Source organism: Mobula hypostoma, chromosome 28, assembly GCF_963921235.1.
Source record: "Mobula hypostoma chromosome 28, sMobHyp1.1, whole genome shotgun sequence".
Lineage (NCBI taxonomy): Eukaryota > Metazoa > Chordata > Chondrichthyes > Myliobatiformes > Myliobatidae > Mobula > Mobula hypostoma.
The window spans coordinates 16,231,741-16,249,756 of NC_086124.1; the positions used below are offsets into that span (position 1 = coordinate 16,231,741).

The window sequence follows — 18,016 nt, forward strand, 5'->3', positions numbered from 1 at the left end:
CGATGTTCAGATATTCCAGGATTGAGTGAAGAGCCAATGAAATGGCATCTGCTATTGGCCTGTTGTGATGGAAGGCAAATTGGACTAGGTCCAAGCTGCTTCTCAGGGAGAAGTTGCTATGTTTCATGACGAGCTTTTCAAAGCACTCCATCACAGTGGATGTAAGTGCTATTGAACAATAGTCATTGAAGCAATGTTCTTGGGTATAATTGAAGACTACTTGAAGAAAGTTGGTACCTCAGAATGCCAAAGCAAGAGGTCAAAGATATCAGTGAACAGTCCACCCAGTTGATTCAGACAGGTCTTTAGTGGTCTGCCAGGTACCGCTCTGAGATGTCTGCTTTTCATGGATTCACCCTCTTGAAAGGTGTGTTCACATCACCCTCAGAGACTGAAATCATAGGGTCAATGAGGGGCTGATTCATAGTATGTCCTGGTTTGACTATCTCAAATGCGTCATTTCACACTTGTTGTGTTGAAATTATTTTGCAAGGAGGTGGGAACCAGAGGTACAGGGCAATTAGGAGTAGTTGTGGGCAACAATGGTGTTAATCCAACATACAAAAACAGGAATCGAACGGTTGAGCATGGTGGGAATAATGTTCTGAGCTGTGTCTATTTCAATGCAGGAAACATTGCAGTAAGATGGGAGAGCTTAGAGAATGGATGAGCATGTGGAATTATGACATTGGTTGCAGGAGGGGCAGCCTCATTTGTTGCAGGAGCTGCATGACTGGTAGCTCAGTGTTCCAGGTTTCCGTGACAGAGTGGGAGGGATTAAAGGGGGAAGGGTAGCATTACCAGTCAGGGAAAATGACATTGCGGTGTTCAGACAGGACAGACTAGAGAGCTCATCTACTGACGGTATATGGGTGGAACAGGAATAAGAAAAGGATGGGATTATATTATAGACTACTTAGCAGACTGAGGAGTATACTTGTGGACAGATAGCACACAGTTGCAAGAAAAAAATAAGGTTGTAGTAGTGGCTGAATTTAAATTTCCACATATTGACTGGAATTCCCATATAGTAAAATGGCTACATGTGATAGAGTTTGCTAAGTGTGTTCCTTTATCAATACATAGCGTTCCCACCAGAATCTCCTGTTACAGCAAGACAGGGCATGTGATGGGAATATCTGTAAGGGAGCATTTTGGATCTAGTGATAATATTCCGTTTGTTTGAGGATAATTATAGAAAAGGATAGGTCTGATCCTTGGGTTGAAAGCATAAATTGGAGAAAGGCCAATTTTGATGGCACCAGAAAGGATTGGGATAGGCTGCTTTCTGTAGTGAACCTGTGCTATGCATGCAGACTGTATAGGGGTGATTCTCTCAATAGGGTATACTTTGTTTTATGTCGTCTTTACGGAGTGAATCCGAAGCATTTCCCTCGCTACCATACGAAGAAGAGTTAATGCAAATTAACTATGTTATTATAGTTGCTTTTTAGTGTGAGGGTTCCGTGGCTTAACTGGTCAAAGCGCCTGTCTAGTAAACAGGAGATCCTGGGTTCAACTCCCAGCGGAGCCTTTAAGTAATGGGTTGAATTGCCGTGTGAAGAAATCAAAGAAATCGCTCGCTGCAAATCATAATTATACTTCACACAGCACCATACCATAAAATGGAACGGAACATATTATTCCTCGAAAACGTGGCAAGTCTGGTGGTCTCTGCGGAGCAAGAAACGGGACGACGGTGTCATATAGATAACATTTTTGATTACCCTGTTATAGCGTTTCTACAGTGTTGATCTGCTTTAATGACTTGCCCCGTCTTGCTGAGAAAGGATTTCACACTCTCATAAGTCTTTCCTCTGGAACTCCGGATAGTTCGCTGCATATTTCAAGAAGCCGGACAGACGGCGTCACAGAAATCAACTCGAATAGATATTGATGTTAATTAATTTTTCACCCACTACTTTCGATAACTAGAGGCTACGAATCCCACTCATCCACACCATCCTCCGCCCGATGTTCGGCAGTAACACAATAATATACTTGGCTATGACACCAATACTGGATAGTAGTCATGATGATTTGTCATTCTTACATCTACTCTCTAAAACGTTTTTGGGCTTCACTTTAATACCGCAACCGAAACCCTGGCGGAAAAGAACAAATACATGTACTCGCCATGGCAGTGGTGGGATTCGAACCCCCGCCTCCTTGGAGACTGGAGCCTTAATCCAGCGCCTTAGACCGCTCGGCCACACTACCACGTCTTTTAAAGCAGTACACAGTGACGTGGATTTATTCACCACCTTAATCTCCAAAGTGTTGTATGATCGGTGAAATCATTTGAAATATTCTTCCACATATTGTGCTTGAGGCTTCATGCATTTTCCATTTGTTTTCCAACCCAAAACATTCGAGAGGGAACACTGGTACAGAGTTGCCTCTTCAAAATGCCGGGTGCCGGACAATGTTCTTCGAGGTGTCACTGTGAGTATTCTCAGTATATTTATGAAACATTAGGGTTAAATATTCATATTTCCAGTCGATGCGAAAAGTAAAATCACCCCCTAACGACCGATGTTGTCACATTCAGCGACCTTTGCACACGTGCTCCAAAATATTGCAAGGTTTTCATTCACGTGAACCAATCCCAGCTTCTGCACCCCGATATTTCAAATTAAAACACGGTTTTCATATCGACAACGGTTCTCGAAATCTATACTCTGCCCTTTGTGGGATATTTAGAGCATTTCAAAAATACAAACACAAACCTCCAATATGAGTTGAAACAGATTTTGTGAAGTTGTTTTAGGATTAAATAGCATTGACTTGCAATTGCACTGCACCAGACTCTGTTCCATCAGCACTGTCTTTTTTTTTAAAATTTAAACGGTGATGAAAGTTACCATCTTCAAACAGTGTTTATACGGGGACTAGGTACCAGGTCACTGGGGCACTTGTGTGTTTGTGAGGCGACAAATTCCAGGTTGTTTCCTGAACCTCAGGAAATACAAAACACATCAGCAGGAAGAAGACTGCACAGCTCTGATCAGATTGTCTGCCCAACTCGTTACTTCCACCGATCTTGTTAACATTCCTTTCTTTTTGTTTAATAATTTATTTCCCGCCTTATGAATAACCGAGGACCCTGTCTCCTCCGCATTTTGCCTGATTAATTCAGTGGATGACAACGACCTGAAAGAAATGCGATCATCTGGTTGGCGTGTTGAGTGAATGACTCGCTTACCTCAAACCAGGTCTTAAATTGTTAGATTCTCTGCTATCACGCGACGTCATCAGCCACTCGAATTCTGACCGTATTTGTCATTACAATGCGGAGAAAATACCGTCATTGGAAACAGAAACATTTTTTACTTATTACTGAATCACTCATCAGTAGAAGTTCAATATCCTAGCCATTGCGCCACAGAGCCCACAGTTTCATCCTTTAGTGCAGAAAGATAAACTACCAAAGAGAAAACTGCAATTTATGAGAAACAATCTTTCCTCCGCTCTCCTTTCACTCAGGAAGAGGGGAAGCTAATCCCACAATTCCCATTCTGTTATAGTGCCGCTTCCTCAACAACGTTTTACAATCAACCAAACGGGAAGAATTTTAGCTGACGCAGCAGAATTTTTCGGTCTGGTCAGGAAAAAGAAACTTTGCGTGGTCTTCCCCTCCTATCGACGGCAGCGCGACGCCGATCTTCTGCAGCACCAGTGCGGTTCCGGGGAAGATCCCGTGAGCGGTTTTCAGCGTAACTTCTCCGGGAGCACAGTGCCACATCCTAACATTGACCGAGAATTCCGGATTCCTTGCAAATTCCGCAGAGATTAAAACAGAATTTGTAGAACAGCCAATGTGTCACTGCTTACGGTTGTGAGGATTTCCATTTTCCTCATGAAGCCCCAATTAATTCATCTGAATGGAATGACATTTTCAAATCTCTCCACGAACCAGGCATCCTGCTGCAACATGTTTGCGGCGCTTCTGATCGCGCGAGCCGTTGCTTGCGGTTGTTCTTCATTTAGTAATGTTTATTGGTGGTTGGCTGACTAACGTGAGGTGTAGTACCGACACCTACAGTATCATACAAACACACTAAATACTTTTTTCCAGGAAGTCTTCCACCACCGTCCCATTCACATTTGTGTCACTATGACCCTATTTAGCACAAGGAGCATTAAAACTCCATAATTATTAGCAAACAAACTTCTAGCATTCCTTTGTAAGTTTAAAAAAGGGGGAAAGTAAACAATAAAAGAAGGAAAAGAACAGAAGAAAAATATGTGAACGCTTCTCTGACCATTAGCGAACAAATGTGATCATTAACACATCTTTGAAGTCTGAATATTATTTATCCCTGCAAGCCTTTCATCTCTAGACGTTTTTCTGTAGTATTTAATATATTTTTTTGTGTCTTACTTTTAGTTTGTGCTGTACAATTCACTATTTCTGCTTTGAACGTGACAAATTTTAGTTCATCAACAATCAACGAATTCCTTGTTACAAAATCATGCACTTTACACACCCGACTCTAATCCATCTGTATTCTGGATATTAATAGGTCTATTGACACAGTTTTTTGTACCAGCAGAGTCTCTGCATATGAAATGCCTATTTCTTCCTAAATGCGCTGCACTGCCACAGATTTCTTATTTACAGGATACGCTGAATTAACACGCTGTCCCCGCCACCCCCACCAGCTTCAAGAACAGTTACTTCCACTCAATCATCTATCTCTTGAACAAAACAGGCTAACTACACTCATTCTGTTACTGGTGTTCCCACAACCAATGATCTTACTTAAGGAGTCTTTATCTTGTTACTTCATGATCTCGCGATTTATTGCTATTTATGTATATTTGCATTTTCACAGTTTGTTGTTCATTGATCCTGTTTACATTTACTGTTCTATAGATTTGCCGAGTATGTCCGCAGGAAAATAGAACCTCACTATTGGTTGTATGTGGTGACATGCACCAATAATAATTTTTACTTTGAATTTTGAAATACCTTTTGGCCTAATGACTTCATACCATAGTGATGTATTCCGCCTTATCCATGACACCGCATACACATAGCTGCTACACGACCAAACTTCCTAGCACTGAAAAAATCTCAAAGGTGCAGTACTATATAGCTCATATAACCTAAATTAACCCTATCTGGCAAATACTTCGTTTTCCATCAAATTTAATCAACAATGACTGTTCTTACTACAACAGGAAACCGTTTTTTTTTTAAAACGTAAACACGAGGAATTCTGCAGATGCTGGAAATTCAAGCAACACACATCAAAGTTGCTGGTGAACGCAGCAGGCCAGGCAGCATATCTAGGAAGAGGTACAGTCGACGTTTTGGGCTGAAACCATTTTAAACGTTTAGCCTTCACAGCTATTGTTAAGACTAATTTATTTTAACTTGGTCCATAGACATATCTAGAGTCACTCCTGTGATTACTTTCCAAAGCGTTACTTTCCTTCCTCATACGGCTTTAGCCCTAAAGCTTTCCCACGATGCTTATTGTCTTTACAAAACAATAGGAGCGTCACCTCTCTTGCCCCCACAATATCTCCTAATGATTTTTTTTCAATTTTTAGTTAATTAATCATATTGAGACCAGCAACAAGTCCACATTCAAAACTTAGCCGTCCTGCTTTCATTAAATCCTGTCTACTTGCCTCCATCACTGGATGATAAACCACTGTAATCTCCAATTCACTATCGATTTTTCCGTTTCCCAGAAACCTGCCATTCACCTTCCGCCTTACAACTCCAGTCATCCAATACCACCTTCTGTTCACTACCTCCGTCTTCTTCGTCACTTCCTGACATCTCTACCGCCCTTCGTTCCTCAAATCTGAGCCTAGCCCGATTGTCTGTTGCTTGAGTTGAATAAGACTGTGCTTTTAGTGGAGTGGCCATTGTGTGTGGGCAGCTTAGTCTTTGCTTTAAGAGCCTCCAGAATGAGTGAGAGTCGGTGAAGGTAAGATTCTGATCTTTCTTATTACAGAGCTAGAACAGTGGGGATTAACGTCAGGACATTGGAGTGCTCCTCTTGTGGGATGTGGGAAGACAATGAGACTTCCAGTGACGCTGACTACACCTGCAGCTTCTTATAGACAGTGTTTGGGAACTGGCGCCAGAGCTAGATGAGAAGATTGAGAGGTTGATTTGCAAGTAATATAGGAAGCTAGATGCACCTAATATGCAGGACGCCAATAACTGGTTAATCATCAGAAAATGGAAAGGGAATAGGCAGCCAGGACAGTGTACCTTTGAGGCCGTTCCCCTCAATAACAAGTATACCCCTTTGGATCCTGTTGGTGGTGGTGGTGGGTTGCTGCTAATAACATAGCAGAGGAAAGCCAGAGCAAAGCGGTCTCTGGCACTGAGTCATATTCTGTGACAGAAGGGAAGGACAAGAAGAGCCGAACTGTAGTGATAGAAGATTTGTTGTTTTGCAGAGCCGACAGGAAGTTCTGTGGACGAGAACAAGATTCCTGGATGGAATGTTGCCTCGCAGGTTCAAGGGTCAGAGACATCAGGGTGGTGTCCATAACATTATTTAAGGGGAAGATGAACAGCCAGAGGTCCACGTTGATAGTAATGACATGGATAGGGAGGGGAAGATGAACAGCCAGAGGTCCACGTTGATAGTAATGACATGGATAGGGAGGGTAGCGAAGTCCTGCAACGTGAATTCAAGGATTTAGCTGCTAAATTAAAGGACAACAAATCCAGGGTGGAGATCTCGCGATTGATGCCTGCACAATGTGCTACTGAGGTCAGAAATAGGAAGGTGATACAGTTTAATAAGTGGCTAAGGAGATGTAGCAAGAGGGAGTTGTTCCCTGGACAAAGTAGCATCTCGGGAATACAAAACTGAAGACCTCAGAGCTAGATTTCGGTACCAGAGGGACATCAGAGACATCAGAGTGTATTCTGCTTTACAGCAACGTGGCTCAGTCCAATACTCTGAAAATAGGAGTCCACCATCCTTTGCGTGGACAGGACTTCAGCTTCAGGTAATAACAGAGCTAATGACGTTTGCTTCATGATTCATATATTATAATGCTTGAAGATATCTCTGACCAACAATTACCAGCATGTCACCCGCCGAGCGCTCGAGTACTGTTACACCATCATCAACAATGATTACCGTGCCATGCCGCATCTGGATTTTGGCACGTCCGAACCCTAAGCTGTACTTCTACTCCCAGCAGAAAAGGCACAGACTGAGGACCGCAGCAACAGTGATGAGGACCGTGAAGTTAGGAACAAGCGTGGTGGATAAACGTTCACAGCACTGCTGTCATCGATGGACTGGACCCTATTTAGCCATTGATATTAGGATGTGAATGAATATACCATGGCTGTTACTGACTGTCTTCCTTAACTGGCCTGGTTGAAGACCCTCAGGAAGATCAAGAAGGTGTCATAGTGTGCAGCCTTGTGTTTACTGATCACGGTGCTCAACTGCTCCTGTGTTTGCCAGACGATTGTCAGGGCTGGCATGTGTATCACTACCTGGATGATGGCAGGGAACCTCCTCGGCAGGTAGGATGGACGACACTTGATTACTGGGTGTTTCCGGGTTTGAGGAACAGGTCCGAAATAGCGGTGCATCATAATGAATGAATCATGCAGAAAAGGCCATATTGACAAGATCGGTGGAAGTGAGGACTGGATAGACATTTTGATCTGCCATGATGTAATTGAATGACGGTGCTGGGTAATCTACAACTTGCTGATGTGTAGAGCTGTTTGCATTTCCTGTGGTTCAGGAAACAATCTGGAATTTGTCGCCTCTCAATCACTCAAGTGCCCAGTTCACCTGGTATCTCGACCCCGCATAAACACCGGTAGAAGATGTTTCTTAAATTAAAAACCCGGACTTGGAGGGCAACCACAGAAGTGTGCTGGCGAAACAGTTTCTGGTACGGTGTAATTGCAAGTCAAAACTATTTAATCATAAAATAACTTCACAAAATCTGTTTCAGTCATATTGGAGGTTTGTGGTGGTGATTTTAAGAACGGTTTTAAATATCCCAGAAAAAACAAAGTGCAGATATTCGAGAACCGTTGTCAATGTGAGTGTTTTAATTTGAAATGTTAGGGTACAGAAGCTGGGATTGGTTCATGTGAATGAAAACCTTGCAATATTTTCGAGCATACATGCAAAAGTCGCCGAATGTGACAAGCTATGTCGACAGGGTCGACACCTTACACTTTATATCGGCTGCAAATGTGAATATTTAACTCTAATGTCCCATGCAATGCTAAGAATATTCGCACCGACATTTGGCTGCCACCGGCAGTTTAAAGAGAGAACTTCAAAGTCTGCTTCGTGTTGGGAAAATGTAAAACGCATGAAGCCTCAAGCACAGTGTGTGGAAATTTTTTTAAAAAACGCGGTAGTGTGGCCGAGCGGTCTAAGGCGCTGGATTAAGGCTCCAGTCTCCATGGAGGCGTGGGTTCGAATCCCACCACTGCCAACGCGTGGTTCTTTTCCGCAAGGCTTTCGGTTGCGATTTTAAAGTGAAGCCCGAAACGTTTTGCAGAGCTAAATATAAGAATGACAAATCATCGTGACTATGATCCAGTATTGGTGTCAGGGCCAAGTATATTATTGTGTGACTGCCGAACACTCCAGATTGGGCGGGGGATCCTGTGTGGATAGGTGGGATTCGTGACCTCTATTAACTGAAAGTAGCGGGTGAAAAAGTATTGAAGATCAATACGTATTCTAGCTTATTTCTGTAACGCCTTCTGACTGGTTTCTTGCAAGATGGAGCGAACTCGTCGGAGTTCAATTGAACAGACACACAATTTTTCAGTTATACCAGGACAAGATCATAAATCAGATCACAATCAATTAACGATTGCCACCGTAAAACAACCTTACACTGTAAAAACGCTATAGCAAGGCAAAACAAGCTGATCAGAAATGTCCTCTATTTGAGACGGCGTTCTGTTTTTTACACGTCTGGTTGTGTCTGAGGTGCAACGCTTTCAAGGTCCTTTTTTCGGCATTGTGCTTTGTGAAGTGTAATTTGTGATCTGACATGCGCTAAAAGCAGTCTTCATCACATGGGAATTCACCCCACAATTTATAGGCTCCGCTGGGATTTGAACCCAGAATCTCCTGTTTACTAGACAGGCGCTTTGACCAGTTAAGCCACGGAACCCTCGCGCTATCCAGCAGCTATAGTAATGACAGTTCACTTGCATTAACTCTTCCTCATCTGCTAGCGAGAGAAATGCTTCAGATGTAGACTGTCAAGATGAGATATAACAAAGTAGACCGTATTGAGAGACTCACCCCAAAATAGTCTGCATGCATAATACCATAGAAACCATAGAAACTACAGCACAGAAACAGGCCCTTTGGCCCTTCTTGGCTGTGCCGAACCATTTTCTGCCTAGTCCCACTGACCTGCACACGGACCATATCCCTCCATACACCTCCCATCCATGTATCTGTCCAATTTATTCTTAAATGTTAAAAAAGAACCCACATTTACCACCTCGTCTGGCAGCTCATTCCATACTCCCACAACTCTCTGTGTGAAGAAGCCCCCCCAATGTTCCCTTTAAACTTTTCCTCCCTCACCCTTAACCCATGTCCTCTGTGTTTTTTCTCCCCTTGCCTCAGTGGAAAAAAGCCTGCTTGCATTCACTCTATCTATACCCATCATAATTTTATATACCTCTATCAAATCTCCCCTCATTCTTCTACGCTCCAGGGAATAAAGTCCTAACCTATTCAACCTTTCTCTGTAACTGAGTTTCTCAAGTCCCGGCAACATCCTTGTAAACCTTCTCTGCACTCTTTCAACCTTATTTATATCCTTCCTGTAATTTGGTGACCAAAACTGAACACAATACTCCAGATTCAGCCTCACCAATGCCTTATACAACCTCATCATAACATTCCAGCTCTTATACTCAATACTTCGATTAATAAAGGCCAATGTACCAAAAGCTCTCTTTATGACCCTATCTACCTGTGACGACACTTTTAGGGAATTTTATATCTGTATTCCCAGATCCCTCTGTTCCACTGCACTCCTCAGTGCCTTACCATTAACCCTGTATGTTCTACGTTGGTTTGTTCTTCCAACGTGCAATACCTCACACTTGTCAGTATTAAACTCCATCTGCCATTTTTCAGCCCATTTTTCCAGCTGGTCCAAGTCCCTCTGCAGGCTCTGAAAACCTTCCTCACTGTCTACTACACCTCCAATCTTTGTATCATCAGCAAACTTGCTGATCCAATTTACCACATTATCATCCAGATCATTGATATAGATGACAAATAACAATGGACCCAGCACTGATCCCTGTGGCACACCACTAGTCACAGGCCTCAACTCAGAGAAGCAATTCTCTACCACCACTCTCTGGCTTCTTCCATCGAGCCAATGTCTAATCCAATTTACCACCTCTCCATGTATACCTAGCGACTGAATTTTCCTAACTAACCTCCCATGCGGGACCTTGTCAAAGGCCTTACTGAAGTCCATGTAGACAATATCCACTGCCTTCCCTTCATCCACTTTCCTGGTAACCTCCTCGAAAAAATCCAACAGATTGGTCAAACATGACCTACCATGCACAAAGCCATGTTGACTCTCCCTAATAAGCCCCTGTCTATCCAAATGCTTGTAGATTCTGTCTCTTAGTACTCCCTCCAATAACTTACCTACTACTGATGTTAAACTCACCGGCCTATAATTTCCCGGATTACTTTTCAATCCTTTTTTAAACAACGGAACAACATGAGCCACTCTCCAATCCTCCGGCACTTCACCCGTAGACAACGACATTTTAAATATTTCTGCCAGGGCCCCCGCAATTTCAACACTAGTCTCCTTTAAGGTCTGATGGAACACTCTGTCAGGTCCCGGGGATTTATCCACTTTAATTTTCCTCAAGACAGCAAGCACCTCCTCCTTTTCAATCTGTACAGTTTCCATGGTCTCACTACTTGATTCCCTCAATTCCATAGATTTCATGCCAGCTTCCTTAGTAAATACAGATGAAAAAACCTATTTAAGATCTCCCCCATCTCCTTTGGTTCCGCACAAAGCCGACCACTCTGATCTTCAAGAGGACCAATTTTATCCCTTACAATCCTTTTGCTCTTAATATACTTGTAAAAGCTCTTTGGATTATCCTTCACTTTGACTGCCAAGGCAACCTCATGTCTTCTTTTAGCCCTCCTGATTTCTTTCTTAAGTATTTTCTTGCACTTCTTATACTCCACAAGCACCTGATTTACCCCCTGTTTCCTATACATTTCATACAACTCCCTCTTCTTCTTTATCAGAATTGCAATATCCCTTGAGAACCAAGGTTCCTTATTCCTATTCAATTTGCCTTTAATCCTGACAGGAACATACAAACTCTGCACTCTCAAAATTTTCCCTTTGAAGGCTTCCCGCCTACCAATCACATCTTTGCCAGAGAACAACCTGTCCCAATCCACGCTTTTTAGATCCTTTCTCATTTCTTCAAATTTGGCCTTCTTCCAGTTCAGAACCTCAACCCTAGGTCCAGATCTATCCTTGTCCATGATCAAATTGAAACTAACGGTGTTATGATCACTGGAACCAAAGTGCTCCCCTACACAGACTTCCATCACTTGCCCTAATTCGTTTCCTAACAGGAGATCCAATATTGCATCCCCTCTAGTTGGTCCCTCTATATATTGATTTAGAAAACTTTCCTGAAAACATTTTACAAACTCTAAACCATCTAGACCCCTAACAGTATGGGAGTCCCAATCAATGTATGGAAAATTAAAATCCCCTACCACCTCAACTTTATGTTTCATAGAAACATAGAAAATAGGTGCAGGAGTAGGCCATTCGGCCCTTCGAGCCTGCACCGCCATTTATTATGATCATGGTTGATCATCCAACTCAGAACCCCGCCCCAGCCTTTCCTCCATACCCCCTGACCCCTGTAGCCACAAGGGCCATATCTAACTCCCTCTTAAACATAGCCAATGAACTGGCCTCAACTGTTTCCTGTGGCAGAGAATTCCACAGATTCACCACTCTCTGTGTGAAGAGGTTTTTCCTAATCTCGGTCCTAAAAGGCTTCCCCTCTATCCTCAAACTGTGACCCCTCGTTCTGGACTTCCCCAACGTCGGGAACAATCTTCCTGCATCTAGTCTGTCCAATCCCTTTAGGATCTTATATGTTTCAATCAGATCCCCCCTCAATCTTCTAAATTCCAACGAGTACAAGCCCAGTTCATCCAGTCTTTCTTCATATGAAAGTCCTACCATCCCAGGAATCAATCTGGTGAACCTTCTTTGTACTCCCTCTATGGCAAAGATGTCTTTCCTCAGGTTAGGGGACCAAAACTGCACACAATACTCCAGGTGTGGTCTCACCAAGGCCTTGTACAACTGCAGTAGTACCTCCCTGCTCCTGTACTCGAATCCTCTCGCTATAAATGCCAGCATACCATTCGCCTTTTTCACCGCCTGCTGTACCTGCATGCCCACTTTCAATGACTGGTGTATAATGACACCCAGGTCTCGTTGCACCTCCCCTTTTCCTAATCGGCCACCATTCAGATAATAATCTGTTTTCCTATTTTTGCCACCAAAGTGGATAACTTCACATTTATCCACATTAAATTGCATCTGCCATGAGTTTGCCCACTCACCCAACCTATCCAAGTCACCCTGCACCCTCTTAGCATCCTCCTCACTGCTAACACTGCCACCCAGCTTCGTGTCATCCGCAAACTTGGAGATGCTGCATTTAATTCCCTCATCCAAGTCATTAATATATATTGTAAACAACTGGGGTCCCAGCACTGAGCCTTGCGGTACCCCACTAGTCACCGCCTGCCATTCTGAAAAGGTCCCGTTTATTCCCACTCTTTGCTTCCTGTCTGCTAACCAATTCTCCACCCACACCAATACCTTACCCCCAATACCGTGTGCTTTAAGTTTGCACACTAATCTCCTGTGTGGGACCTTGTCAAAAGCCTTTTGAAAATCCAAATATACCACATCCACTGGTTCTCCCCTATCCACTCTACTAGTTACATCCTCAAAAAATTCTATGAGATTCGTCAGACATGATTTTCCTTTCACAAATCCATGCTGACTTTGTCCGATCATTTCACCGCTTTCCAAATGTGCTGTTATCACATCCTTGATAACTGACTCCAGCAGTTTCCCCACCACCGACGTTAGGCTAACCGGTCTATAATTCCCCGGTTTTTCTCTCCCTCCTTTTTTAAAAAGTGGGGTTACATTAGCCACCCTCCAATTCTCAGGAACTAGTCCAGAATCTAACGAGTTTTGAAAAATTATCACTAATGCATTCACTATTTCTTGGGCTACTTCCTTAAGCACTCTGGGATGCAGACCATCTGGCCCTGGGGATTTATCTGCCTTCAATCTACTTAACACCACTTCCCTACTAACATGTATTTCACTCAGTTCCTCCATCTCACTGGACCCTCAGTCCCTTACTATTTCTGGAAGATTATTTATGTCCTCTTTAGTGAAGACAGAACCAAAGTAATTATTCAATTGGTCTGCCATGTCCTTGCTCCCCATAATCAATTCACCTGTTTCTGTCTGCAGGGGACCTACATTTGTCTTTACCAGTCTTTTCCTTTTTACATATCTATAAAAGCTTTTACAGTCCGTTTTTATGTTCCCCGCCAGTTTTCTCTCATAATCTTTTTTCCCCTTCCTAATTAAGCCCTTTGTCCTCCTCTGCTGAACTCTGAATTTCTCCCAGTCCTCAGGTGAGCCACTTTCTCTGGCTAATTTGTATGCTACTTCTTTGGAATTGATACTATCCCTAATTTCTCTTGTCAGCCACGGGTGCACTACCTTCCTTGATTTATTCTTTTGCCAAACTGGGATGAACAATTGTTGTAGTTCATCCATGCAACCTTTAAATGCTTGCCATTGCATATCCACCGTCAATCCTTTAAGTGTCATTTGCCAGTCTATCTTAGCTAATTCACGTCTCATACCTTCAAAGTTACCCCTCTTTAAGTTCAGAACCTTTGTTTCTGAATTAACTATCTCACTCTCCATCTTAATGAAGAATTCCACCATATTATGGTCACTCTTACCCAAGGGGCCTCTCACGACAAGATCACTAATTAACCCTTCCTCATTGCTCAAAACCCAGTCCAGAATAGCCTGCTCTCTAGTTGGTTCCTCGACATGTTGGTTCAAAAAACCATCCCGCATACATTCCAAGAAATCCTCTTCCTCAGCACCTTTACCAATTTGGTTCACCCAGTCTACATGTAGATTGAAGTCACCCATTATAACTGCTGTTTCCTGCAGTTGCCTGCTATCTCTCTGCAGATTTGCTCTTCCAAGTCTCGTTGACTATTGGGTGGTCTGTAATACAATACCACTAATGTGGCCATACCTTTCCTGTTTCTCAGCTCCACCCATAAGGACTCAGTAGACAAGCCCTCTAATCTGTCCTGCCTGAGCACTGCTGTAATATTTTCCCTAACAAGCAATGCTACTCCCCCACCTTTCATTCCTCTGCCTCGATCACATCTGAAACATCGGAACCCTGGAATATTAAGCTGTCAGTCCTGCCCCTCCTGTAGCCAAGTTTCACTAATTGCTACAACATCATAATTCCACATGTCAATCCACGCCCTCAACTCATCCGCTTTCCCCGCAATACTCCTAGTATTGAAATATATACACCTCAGAAGATTTTTACCACCACTCACAACCTTTCTATCAGCGGATTTGCTTAAACTTTCAACATCATTTATTTTCACCCCAGCCACACTGTCAGCTCTGGCACTCTGGTTCCCATCCCCCTGCAAATCTAGTTTAAAGCCTCCCCAATAGCACTTACAAACCTCCCTGAAAGGATATTGGTCCCCCTGTGGTTCAAGTGTAACCCGTCTCTCTTGTACAGGTCCCACATGCCCCAGAAGAGGTCCCAATGATCCTGAAATCTGAAACCCTGCCCCCTACACCAGTTCCTCAGCCACTTGTTCCTCCTCCAGAGCATCCTATTCCTACCCTCACTGGCACCTACTGTCACCACAGCTCACTTGTTTTCAGAACGTTCTCCAATTCACAGACACTCAGCCGGAAGGCAGTGGCTGATCCAACAGTCCTGAAGCCCCATAAGAAGCGCGGAAGGGCTGTCACCACTCGTCGCGTGTTAATTGATCGATCTTCAATCAACGTGGCAGGTGCTTTCATACAATATTGTGATCGTCATGGCTCTTTAAACGAGATGTGTAATAACAAAATTCGTGCTGTGAGGATGAATCACATCTTTGAAGCTGGGGAAGAACCATTCTCCGATTCTTCCCCACCACAGATTCTGGATGATGTTTAGGTCAGGGGACTGTGAGGGCCATGGCAAAACCTTCAGCTTGCACCTCTTAAGGTTTTGATTTTGTTGATTTTGAGGTGTGTTTAGGATCATTATCCTGTTGTAGAAGCCATCCTCTTTTCATCTTCGGGTTTTTTTTTACAGACGGTGTGATGTTTGCTTCAAGAATTTGCTGGTATTTAATTGAGTTCATTCTTCCCTCTACCAGTAAATGTTCCCCGTGCCACTGGCTGCAACACAAGCCCAAAGCATGATCAATCCACCCCTGTGCTTAACAGTTAGAGAGGGGTTCTTTTCATGAAATTCTGCACCCTTTTTTCTCCAAACATACCTTTTCTCATTGCGACCAAAAAGCTCTATTTTAACTTTATCAGTCCACAGGACTTGTTTCCAAATTGCATCAGGCTTCTTTAGATGTTCTTTTGAACCTTTTGAATCGAACTTTTTGACCGCAAAAGCTCAAATAAGTCCCTTCAATCGTTCCCCATAATCTTATATGCGCAAACCAGATATCAATCCAAACAGCTAAATAACTTCAGACCCCATATATCTTAATCTCTCGATTAGCACCACTCCACCCCTCCCCCCATGATGGTCTTTGACAAACGCCTTATTAAAATCCATGTCGATAACATTCACTGTCATACCTAATCAATCTCTCTTGTCACCTTGTCAAAATACTCCATAAAGTTGGCAAGAGTCGATCTGCCCCATACAAAGCCATGCTGGCACTCCCTAATTAGGCCATGTGTTTCCAAATGCTGTATTCTCCAGCCATTTTCCTACAATTGACGTGAGATTCACTGGTCTATAGTTTTCAGAATTATCCCTTGTTCGCTTCTTAAATAGAAGTTCAACGTTAGCAAATATCCAGTCCTCCGGGACCTTGCCTGTGCCAAGAGAGAACACAAAAGACCCCAGCAATTTATTCTGTTGCCTCCTTCAATAACCTGAGGTAAATTCCATCAGGCCCTGTGGACTTATCCACCTAAATACTCATTAGGAGGCCCAATGCTCTTCCTCTTTGATCTCTAAATTCCCTAACATATTCATACACGCGGCACTGATCTCCTGGTTTTCCATATCTTTCCACGTGGTAAATTCTGAAGCAACGTACTCATTAAATACCTACACAAATTCTCCACATCTAAGCAAATGCTCCCCCTTTATTGTGTGGTTCTAATCTCTCCCCGGTTGTCCTATTGTTCTTGATGTATGTATGGAATGTCTTGGGATTCACCTTATTCCTACTGGCCAAGGACTTCAAGCTTTCCTAATTTCTTTAGTTCTTTTCTATCTCCTTTATAATACTCACGTGTTTCGTTTGAGCTTAACTTCCGAAATTTTACATTCTTTTCCATTTTCTACTTGATTAAATTCATCACCTCTCTAGACATCCAAGGTTCTCTTATCTTCCATCCCCGTCCTTACTTCTCACAGGAACAAGCCTTTCCTGTACTCTGTGCAATTGATCTTTTGAATTCTTTTGAAGACTTCCGGTTCTACTAAAGCTTTCGAAGTCCGTTTAATTTATCTTTTGATAGCCCCGATTTTTAAGGTCGCTGGCGACAGTTCTCTGCTTTCCCTTAACGCACCACTCGGAATTAACTCTGTTCGCCCGCAGCTCATTCACGAAACTCACCGGTTCAAATGTCGTTAACCAAGACAATGTTTTAGCACTTCATTAGACCAAAGCGACGAACCCTCAGGCAAATACCGTGCGACGGTCCCCAATGGACGGGTAGGGCTGACCATTCAAAAATGTTCAAACCGCAAATACACAGCATGAATCAATAAAAGGTTGCAGATCATCCGACCGCAAACTGCTCCAGTTGCCTACGTGCAGGGTTCTGTGTTGCGATTCCAAATTCGCCAACAGGTCCGAGGCAATCGTTTACCGTAGACTGGTGTTCGTTTGGCATAATGACCTTCTTGTTGACAAAATGCGGTTACTTGAAAACAAACCATACCCACTGAGATTCTGAGTACAGGAGTTGACACTGGATGACGCGCTTCCAAATAACTGAGTTCAAGTCGGAAAAAAGCATGTTCGATCCTTTATTCAAAATTGGCAAAGACGGACTATCTTGTAACGATCAAAAACTAACGAAACTAAAATTAGCGATATAGCGAAGTTAACGAAATAACTAAATTAGCGTAATTAAGCGAAGATCGCAAAATAAGCGTAATTAGCGGTGAACAGAAATATAATTCCCCGGTTGCCTCCAACTCTCGTCTAGACTAAACTGACTTCCGACAAAGCGAGAATACGTAAGTTGCTTCTTCCTTGCCCCATCCCTCGTGACAACTACCCATAACAAACACGCAACACAGTCAGGACAGAAATGTTTCCAAATTGTTGATCCTCGGAACAGAAGTCCAACCTTATCCCAGCTGGAACCATGCGTCCGCTTTCATCCAAGCTTCCGATACACAGAAACACCGGAGAGTTTACTCCGGGTAGAGACCGTTCACCTGGTCTGTGTGTGGGAAGGGATTCATTCAGTTAACCCACCTTGCGAGGCTTGGAGGAGTTCACAATGAGTAGAGGCCACAACTCTGTCTTGAGCGAATTAAGAGATTTACTCAATTATCCCACCTACTAAAACACCAGCAACTTCACCTCAGGGAGGAAGATGAAATAATTTCTACGGTGACTGAATCCAGTTGCAAGCCCAC

General features: G+C 43.1%; 4 non-coding genes across 4 annotated transcripts; 2 read left to right on the plus strand and 2 right to left on the minus strand.

Annotated features, from left to right (window-relative positions):
* The first annotated feature begins 1,460 nt into the window (after positions 1-1,460).
* On the plus strand, positions 1,461-1,534 carry trnat-agu (transfer RNA threonine (anticodon AGU)). The gene has a single exon. It is a non-coding gene; the product is annotated as a tRNA-Thr (tRNA).
* A 604-nt stretch (positions 1,535-2,138) lies between these two features.
* Positions 2,139-2,220, minus strand: trnal-aag (transfer RNA leucine (anticodon AAG)). Its single transcript has one exon. It is a non-coding gene; the product is annotated as a tRNA-Leu (tRNA).
* Positions 2,221-8,378: 6,158 nt separating this feature from the next.
* On the plus strand, positions 8,379-8,460 carry trnal-aag (transfer RNA leucine (anticodon AAG)). Its single transcript has one exon. It is a non-coding gene; the product is annotated as a tRNA-Leu (tRNA).
* A 619-nt stretch (positions 8,461-9,079) lies between these two features.
* trnat-agu (transfer RNA threonine (anticodon AGU)) lies at positions 9,080-9,153 on the minus strand. The gene has a single exon. It is a non-coding gene; the product is annotated as a tRNA-Thr (tRNA).
* Between the last annotated feature and the right edge of the window lie 8,863 nt (positions 9,154-18,016).